This window comes from Austrofundulus limnaeus, unplaced genomic scaffold (genome assembly GCF_001266775.1).
Source record: "Austrofundulus limnaeus strain Quisiro unplaced genomic scaffold, Austrofundulus_limnaeus-1.0 Scaffold484, whole genome shotgun sequence".
NCBI classification, from domain to species: Eukaryota; Metazoa; Chordata; class Actinopteri; order Cyprinodontiformes; family Rivulidae; genus Austrofundulus; species Austrofundulus limnaeus.
In genome coordinates, this window is record NW_013952886.1 from 342577 (window position 1) to 349603 (window position 7027).

Genomic DNA, 7027 nt, shown 5'->3' on the forward strand with positions numbered 1-7027 from the left:
CTTCTGACCATGTCCATCTCTTTATGACCACAGTGTACCGTCTTCTGACCATGTCCATCTCTTTATGACCACAGTGTACCATCTTCTGACCATGTCAATCCCTTTATGACCATAGTGTACCATCTTCTGACCATGTCAATCCCTTTATGACCATAGTGTACCATCTTCTGACCATGTCAATCCCTTTATGACCACAGTGTACCAAAATGGAAAATGGGGGTCATAGGAGTAACTAGATGACTGAAGGCACTGTGATGTAATTTCTTTTACATTATAATTACCATTAATAATGTATGTTTTCATTAAGTACAAGAGACTGTACAGTTTTACCCTTATAAAAAATCTAATGAAATAATCAAAAAAATTATAAAAAAACAACAACCGTTTAATCAAAAGGGCATTTGTGGACAAGGATCAAAAAGGGGCAGGTGGTCTATAGAGTTGACCTGACCAGTAACCTGACAGTTAACCAGTTTCCTGACGTCAGATCTGAAACTTGTTTCTGTTCTGGCTGAGTCAGTAAACCTGTTGGTAAACAGCTTGTTAATCTTGTCCTTGCTCTCTAATAGGTTTCTAAAGCAGCTCCTGGAATCAGTAACAGACATTATGAGACTTTAAGACATTAGAAGGAAACACCCACTTTAACTCATCTGACCTGAGCCTGCAGGTTAACACTGCAGGAAACATCAGCTGGGTCACTGTGGAACCAGGATTAAGAAAAACAGTACTTATTCATTTACCTTTAAAAAACAATAAAATGTAATATTTTTGCTTCTTTTGCCTCTCCAGTGTTAACATCCTTTATTTCAGTCTGAGTTAAACGAACTCCAGACTCAACACTTTTGTCTTCTGATTTCACATTAAAAAAAAAACCCTCTGTGGGGAATTTTGAAAATCGACATTAAAATTAATCAGATGTTATTTTTTAATGTTTAAAATAGTAACAAAGTACAGAAATGGTTTCATGCAAACAAACACCAGTGTGTTAAAATAAAAAACCTCCTCAATCAAACAGTTTGGACACAATGGTTGATGAATAAACATTTTGTTATTGATCCATATTTGCAGATTGAAACATCTAACAGGTAAAACATATTTAAACATCTTCATTTCTGCAGTTTGCCTTCATTAAACAACTAAACTCTAAAAGAAGAAGCTGCAGCAGCGTCCCCTCAGGAGACAACAGGGTTCATGGGGGTATACCTTTATGGGGGGGTGAAGGGTCTGATGGTCTAGGGGGTCCTGTCCTACCTGAATAGTTCAGTTGGGGTCCAGCAGCATCTTACAGAGACGTCCTGCAGAGATCTGAGCTTTGTGGCAGGATTACTGCGCTAACAGGATTAGAGAGGAGCTAAAGGACAGAACTGGACAGAGCAGGTGTTGGGATTGGACGTCCAGAGGCGGGAACGTGGAGGAAAGTCCAAACAGCTGAGGGTCAGGGGCGGAGCCAGGGGGTGCCCAGGGGTGGCCACCACAGACAAATCTTTGGCCACCCTGCTGTACACATCCCTTACACAAACAACTTTTAGTGGTGTAATAATCCTCCTGAACAGTTGGTGGCAGTGTTTAACAGTTTGAAACATCACCAAGCTCTATCCCTGAAAAAGAGTAATGACAAGGAAGTGATGTTTTTCCTTATATACAGAACACATATATGCCTGTAATCTGACTTATGGTGACAAGTGTTTTTTTGTTTTTTGTCACCATAACACAGTGACATTTTATGTTCTGAAGGCTACATGGTGCTCTGTGTTTATTATGAGTAGACCTATCACTAAATCAAAAAAAAAAGTGAAATGCCCCTTTAAATTCACTGTTGGTGATTATCAATATTGCACCTGTTCATTTGGTAAAATTACTAATATTAGTTTTAAACATGCAGTTGAAGGTCATCATTTGGCACAATGACATGTTAAAATTAAAAATAAATCAATAAACAATATAAAAGTAAAAACCATCCCTAGAGTCATTTGATATGATAAGTTGTGGCACACTAATTAATCTTATCTCAGCTGTAGCAGTGAGTTTATAAACAGGATAATGAAACTAGTTTAATGAGTAATCTGTCTCTGAAATAATTATTAAATCAAGTGTTTATTTATGTAAGTAAAAGTATGTTGAACAACCTGGTAAAATACACCAGAATGCAGGAAACGGCATCTATTTTGTTTGAAATTTTCTGGGAGATGACCCCTTGACCCCCCAACAGTGTGCCCCCCCCACTTTTAAAATCATTCTGATGCCCATGTTTATAAGGTACCTGTAGTCACTGCCTGTATAAGGACATTAGAAAATTACCAAAATCTGCAGAAACTTTCAAGTAAAAAATAATGTAATTTTCCTGGCCACCCCTGTGTGAGTAGTGGTCCCCGTCTGACCACCCCTGTGTGAGTAGTGGTCCCAGTCTGACCACCCCTGAGAAAAATGTCTGGCTCCGCCACTGCTGAGGGTCAGTCCTCAGGACGGAACCGAGCCGAGACAAACTGTCAGAAAGAGATGACAACCAAGATGAATTCTTTGTATTGTGTTGGAAGAGGAGAATTTCTTTGAATCAAACATTGACTGGTTACAGCATCTTTAAAGGGTCTTCAGTCTCTTTGTCCCATGTTGGTGGTCTGAACAAACCTGTTGTGAGTAAACCCAGGTCTGGGTTAACGTGGTTCTGCAGCGGCTGCGTGTTAAAGCAGATAATGTGCCTGACCAGGATTAGCTTCAAACAAGGTTAAGTCCAACGTCAGCAGAACATGGGATTGGAGCTCAGGTACTGCAGCTACCTGATCCAGATCTGAGACCTCTTCAGACCAGTTTTCACGTCCCCCTGAAGGACTTGTTGCCTTCTTGTTTGGTGTCCTAATGTCTTTCTTTCTGTCCCTGCCTGGTTTCTTCTCTGTTTTGTTGAGTTGTTTCTGGTCTTGTGTTTTGACACTCGGGGACCTGCTGCTGCCCCCTGTGGACAACCTGTGATCTGCAACACTGTAAACAACCAGCTGATGGTGGGTTAGAAATCCTTTCAAAATCAGAATAAATGTTCTTACTGAAGTTGTTAAAACAGGAGAGCTGCAGAAATCAGGTTCTAAACAAAAAGGTTAAATATTTTTACTGATGAAGTTCTTCTGAAGGATTTTCTTCGGTGTAAAACAATCAGACACATAATGTCGGACCATATTTCTGTTTTTTTTCTTGTGTCTTCGTCGATTCAGTAAAAACAAGATAACTTAAGATTGTTTTTGTTGTTAAATATTTAAATGTTCTACATTGTTTGCGTTCCATTGTTAATAATTTTATAAAGTTGATTAATTTAAAACAAAACAACATAAATTCAATACAATAAAAATACAAATCATAAATTCAATGAAAGGTAACAGAAGAAGAAAAAATCTTATGATTTCTGTCCCTTTTTCTCAAATAAAGAAATTCAATCAAAAATAAGCTTCAATTTGCAAAAACAAAAGCGTAAAAAAAAAATAAAAGAAAAACAATTAAGGTTTAATTCTTCTTGAGCAACAGTTTGTACATTATACCCATATATATTTCTCCAACAAATGTACCTGAATATTTGCCTATACTCCAGATTATTCCATAATTTAATTCCCTGGACTGAAATATTCCATTCCCTCAAACTGGTTTCAGTTTTAGGTTTCACAAACATTTTTATCCCCTACAGATTGTAACAACTCTCTCTTTTAATAAAATGTAATTGTTTGTTTGAAGGTAATGGTTTTGTTTGTTTTATTAATATTTTTTGTTTAAATTGAGACTTGTATAACTTTTGTTATCGTGTCATTTTTATCCTGTAAATGGAGGAAGAAAAAGAAACATCGGCTTCAAGAATTGGCTCAAAAACAATCAGCAGCACATATCTGTGACTAATTATTGATGACTTAAAGCAGGGATGGGCAATCCTGGTCCTCGAGGGCCGCAGCCCAGCAGGTTTTATGTTTTTCCCTGCTCCAACACACCTGATTCAGATATTAAATTACCTCTTCCAAGTTTTACAGTATGGAGGACCCAAACTGACATAACTAGAAAAAAAGCAGAAATTTATAAATGGACCAATAAATAAATTCAATTAAAAATGTGCCAATTGAATTAAAAAGGAGAGCTTTTCCTCATGTTTTATAATTTAATTGACCTTATTTATTTATCCTATATTTTAGGGCTGCAACAATACATTTACCCGCGAACAGTGCTTTAGGTTCAACACACACTTGTATGGAACAATACAGATTTTCAAAATTTATTTTATCAACTTGTCTTCTGAAGATGCTCTGTGTTGAAGGATCAGTGGATCTGTGTTCGACTACTCCACCTAGGCTGCACAGTCGAGCACAGATCCACAGAGAAACTTGTTGTTTCAGCAACATTTAATTTAAAAACTGTACTTTTGAGGTTAAACAAATGTTCATAATTAATTTAAATAAATTAAAAGTTAAAAGGGGTATGGAAATATCTTTTTTGTATCAAAATAATATCGAACCGTGAGACTAAAGTATTGAACCGAATCATGAATTTTCTGTATCGTAAAATATATATATATGTACTTTAAATAAAATTCTCCTTTTTGAATTATATTGGTGCACTTTAAGTGTATTTTTTTATTTCTTAGTCAATTTATATATTTCCACTTTTATTTTTAATTATGTCAGTTTTGGTCCTCCGTACAGCAGAAGCCTGATAATCACCCATTCGTTCAAATCAGGTGTGTTTGATCAGAGAAAAAAATAAAACATGCAGGCCTGCGGCCCTCGAGGACCAGGATTGCCCACCTCTGACTTAAATAAATGGTTTACAAGTTGTTTCTGTCCAGAAGCTTCTTTAACAGAAGCAACAAAAAGTGAGAAAGTAAAAGTTAAACAGTGCTGTCCATGTGGCAGAACTCTTTAAAGTACAGTTTTACAGCACTGACTCATCTGGTCAAAGATAAATGATATATATTTGTGCTCCTGGGTCCCAGCCCTGTAATAGAAGGTGTTTTCTGTCTCTGTAATAAAGTTCGACAGAAACATCGAGGGCACCGGCTGAGTCAGGGACAATGACCTTGGCTCAGAACACAGAGACTCACCCGACGCTGTAAAACGAGGCGAGGCTCAAACACAATGACCCACTGAGGTCCACAAAGGTTCTGTCCTGCCCCACCCTGCCTGTCTTATCACTTCCTGTGTAGATAAATGTTAGCTAAACCACTTTCATCACAGCATGAGAGGAAACTTAAGATCGATTTAAAACTGAAACTCAGAAAATCAGAACAATCACTGAAACCTAAACGATCCACAGCAGCACAAAATAAACATTTAATCATTACAGAAACACGGGGATCCTTTTGGTGACCTCAGGATCACATCTCTGCTTTTTGTGGATGATGTGGTCCTGTTGGCTTCATCAGATCCTGATCTCCAGCTCTCACTGGAGCGGTTCACAGCTGAGTGTGAAGCAGCCGGGATGAGGATCAGTGCCTCCAAATCTGAGACCATGGTCTGGAGCTGGAAAAGGGTAGGGTGCCTTCTCCGGGTCGGGGAGGAGGTCCTTCCCCAAGTGGAGGAGTTCAAGTATCTCAGGGTCTTGTTAATGAATGAAGAATGGAGCGGGAGATCGACAGGCGGATTGGTGCTGCGTCTGCAGTGATGCGGGCGTTGTACCGGTCTGTCGTGGTGAAGCACCTGATTTACCGGTCGGTCTACGTTCCTACCCTCATCTATGGTCAGGAGCTTTGGGTAGTGACTGAAAGAAGGAGATCACAGATACAAGTGGCTGAAATGAGTTTCCTCTGGGTGTCTGGGCTCTCCCTTAGAGATGAGAAGCTCAGTCATCCAGGAGGGACTCAGAGTAGAGCCGCTGCTCCTCCACGTCCAGAGGAGCCAGTTGAGGTGGTTCATCTGGTTAAGATGCCTCCTGGACTCCTCCCTGGTGAGGTGTGGATGGATGGATGATGGATGATGGATGGATGAATAGAAACATGTTTTACATTGAAACAACCCACCTCCTCGTTATGTTCCACAGATAAGGACCATGTAAATAATTCTGTTTTATTTCACTGTTCAACCCATAGAACATTAAAAACTATAACCTTCAGATAATCCCAGTAAATATTTCATGAAATAAAAATTTAAAAGTCTTTGTTGAGGGAAAATGAAAGAAAACAGAAAAACTGAAACACTGCCAACAATAAGGCTTGTATAAAAACACAAATCCCATTAAAACAGGCTAATATAAAATTTATATTTTAAACTCTCTTGTACATTAAAACATGTTTTACATGTGAAAATAGCTCACCTCTTTCATACGTGGAAGAGGATGCTGCTCACAAGTCGGGGTCTCCCCTTCTTCTCCTCTGATTAGGAATCAAACCTAGGACCCTAAACGACCTCAGCCCATGGGTCTGCTGTCCCGGACCCTGAAGAATCCACACAAGAGTCGCTTAAGTAAAGCTTTTATTTTATTTATTTTATGAAAAGTACAAAATGTACAAGATGTATTTTTTTACATTTGGGGTGTTGTTTACCATCTTTTTGTGTGTGAGTTGTTTCTGGGTCATTAGGGAAAAAAATGTGTAATTTTATTACCTCCGCCAAGGGCGAGGTAATGTTTTTGGTCGCGTATGTCTGTCTGTCTATCTGTCGGTCGTTCTGTCTGTGGACAACATTACTCAAAAACTTGTGGACAGATTGTCATGACATTTTTACCACATGTGGGTGCTGGGCCAAGGAACACACCTTTAAATTTTGGTGATGATCTGGATCACGATGTGGATACAGGAATTTTTTTTTCTTTTGACACTTTGAGATCGGCAAAGCTGTGATGCTTTCACAGGGCTTCTGTAAAAAACAGTGAGCTGGATTGGACAGCACAGACTTCAAACTTTAATATGCACATTTACAGAACTTTTTGTGGCCAGGAAGTGCGTGACTGCGCCATGAAACCTATTTTTTCCATTTCCTCAAACACACCACATTTCTGAAACAACCAATGAAAACAGTTTGTCTCTACTAGGCTTGTAAACAGAGAGCTGCCGGGCCTCAAAGTTTGGAGA

General features: G+C 38.8%; 1 protein-coding gene across 2 annotated transcripts in view; it reads right to left on the bottom strand.

Moving 5' to 3' along the window:
• Positions 1 to 7027, bottom strand: part of LOC106530006 (cyclic nucleotide-gated cation channel beta-1) — a gene marked incomplete in the record, with an annotated part of 34510 nt that overhangs the window by 22068 nt on the left and 5415 nt on the right. Inside the window, 1 exon segment of one of the 2 annotated variants that reach the window (XM_014025555.1) lies at positions 1252 to 1457. 2 annotated transcript variants of the gene reach the window in all.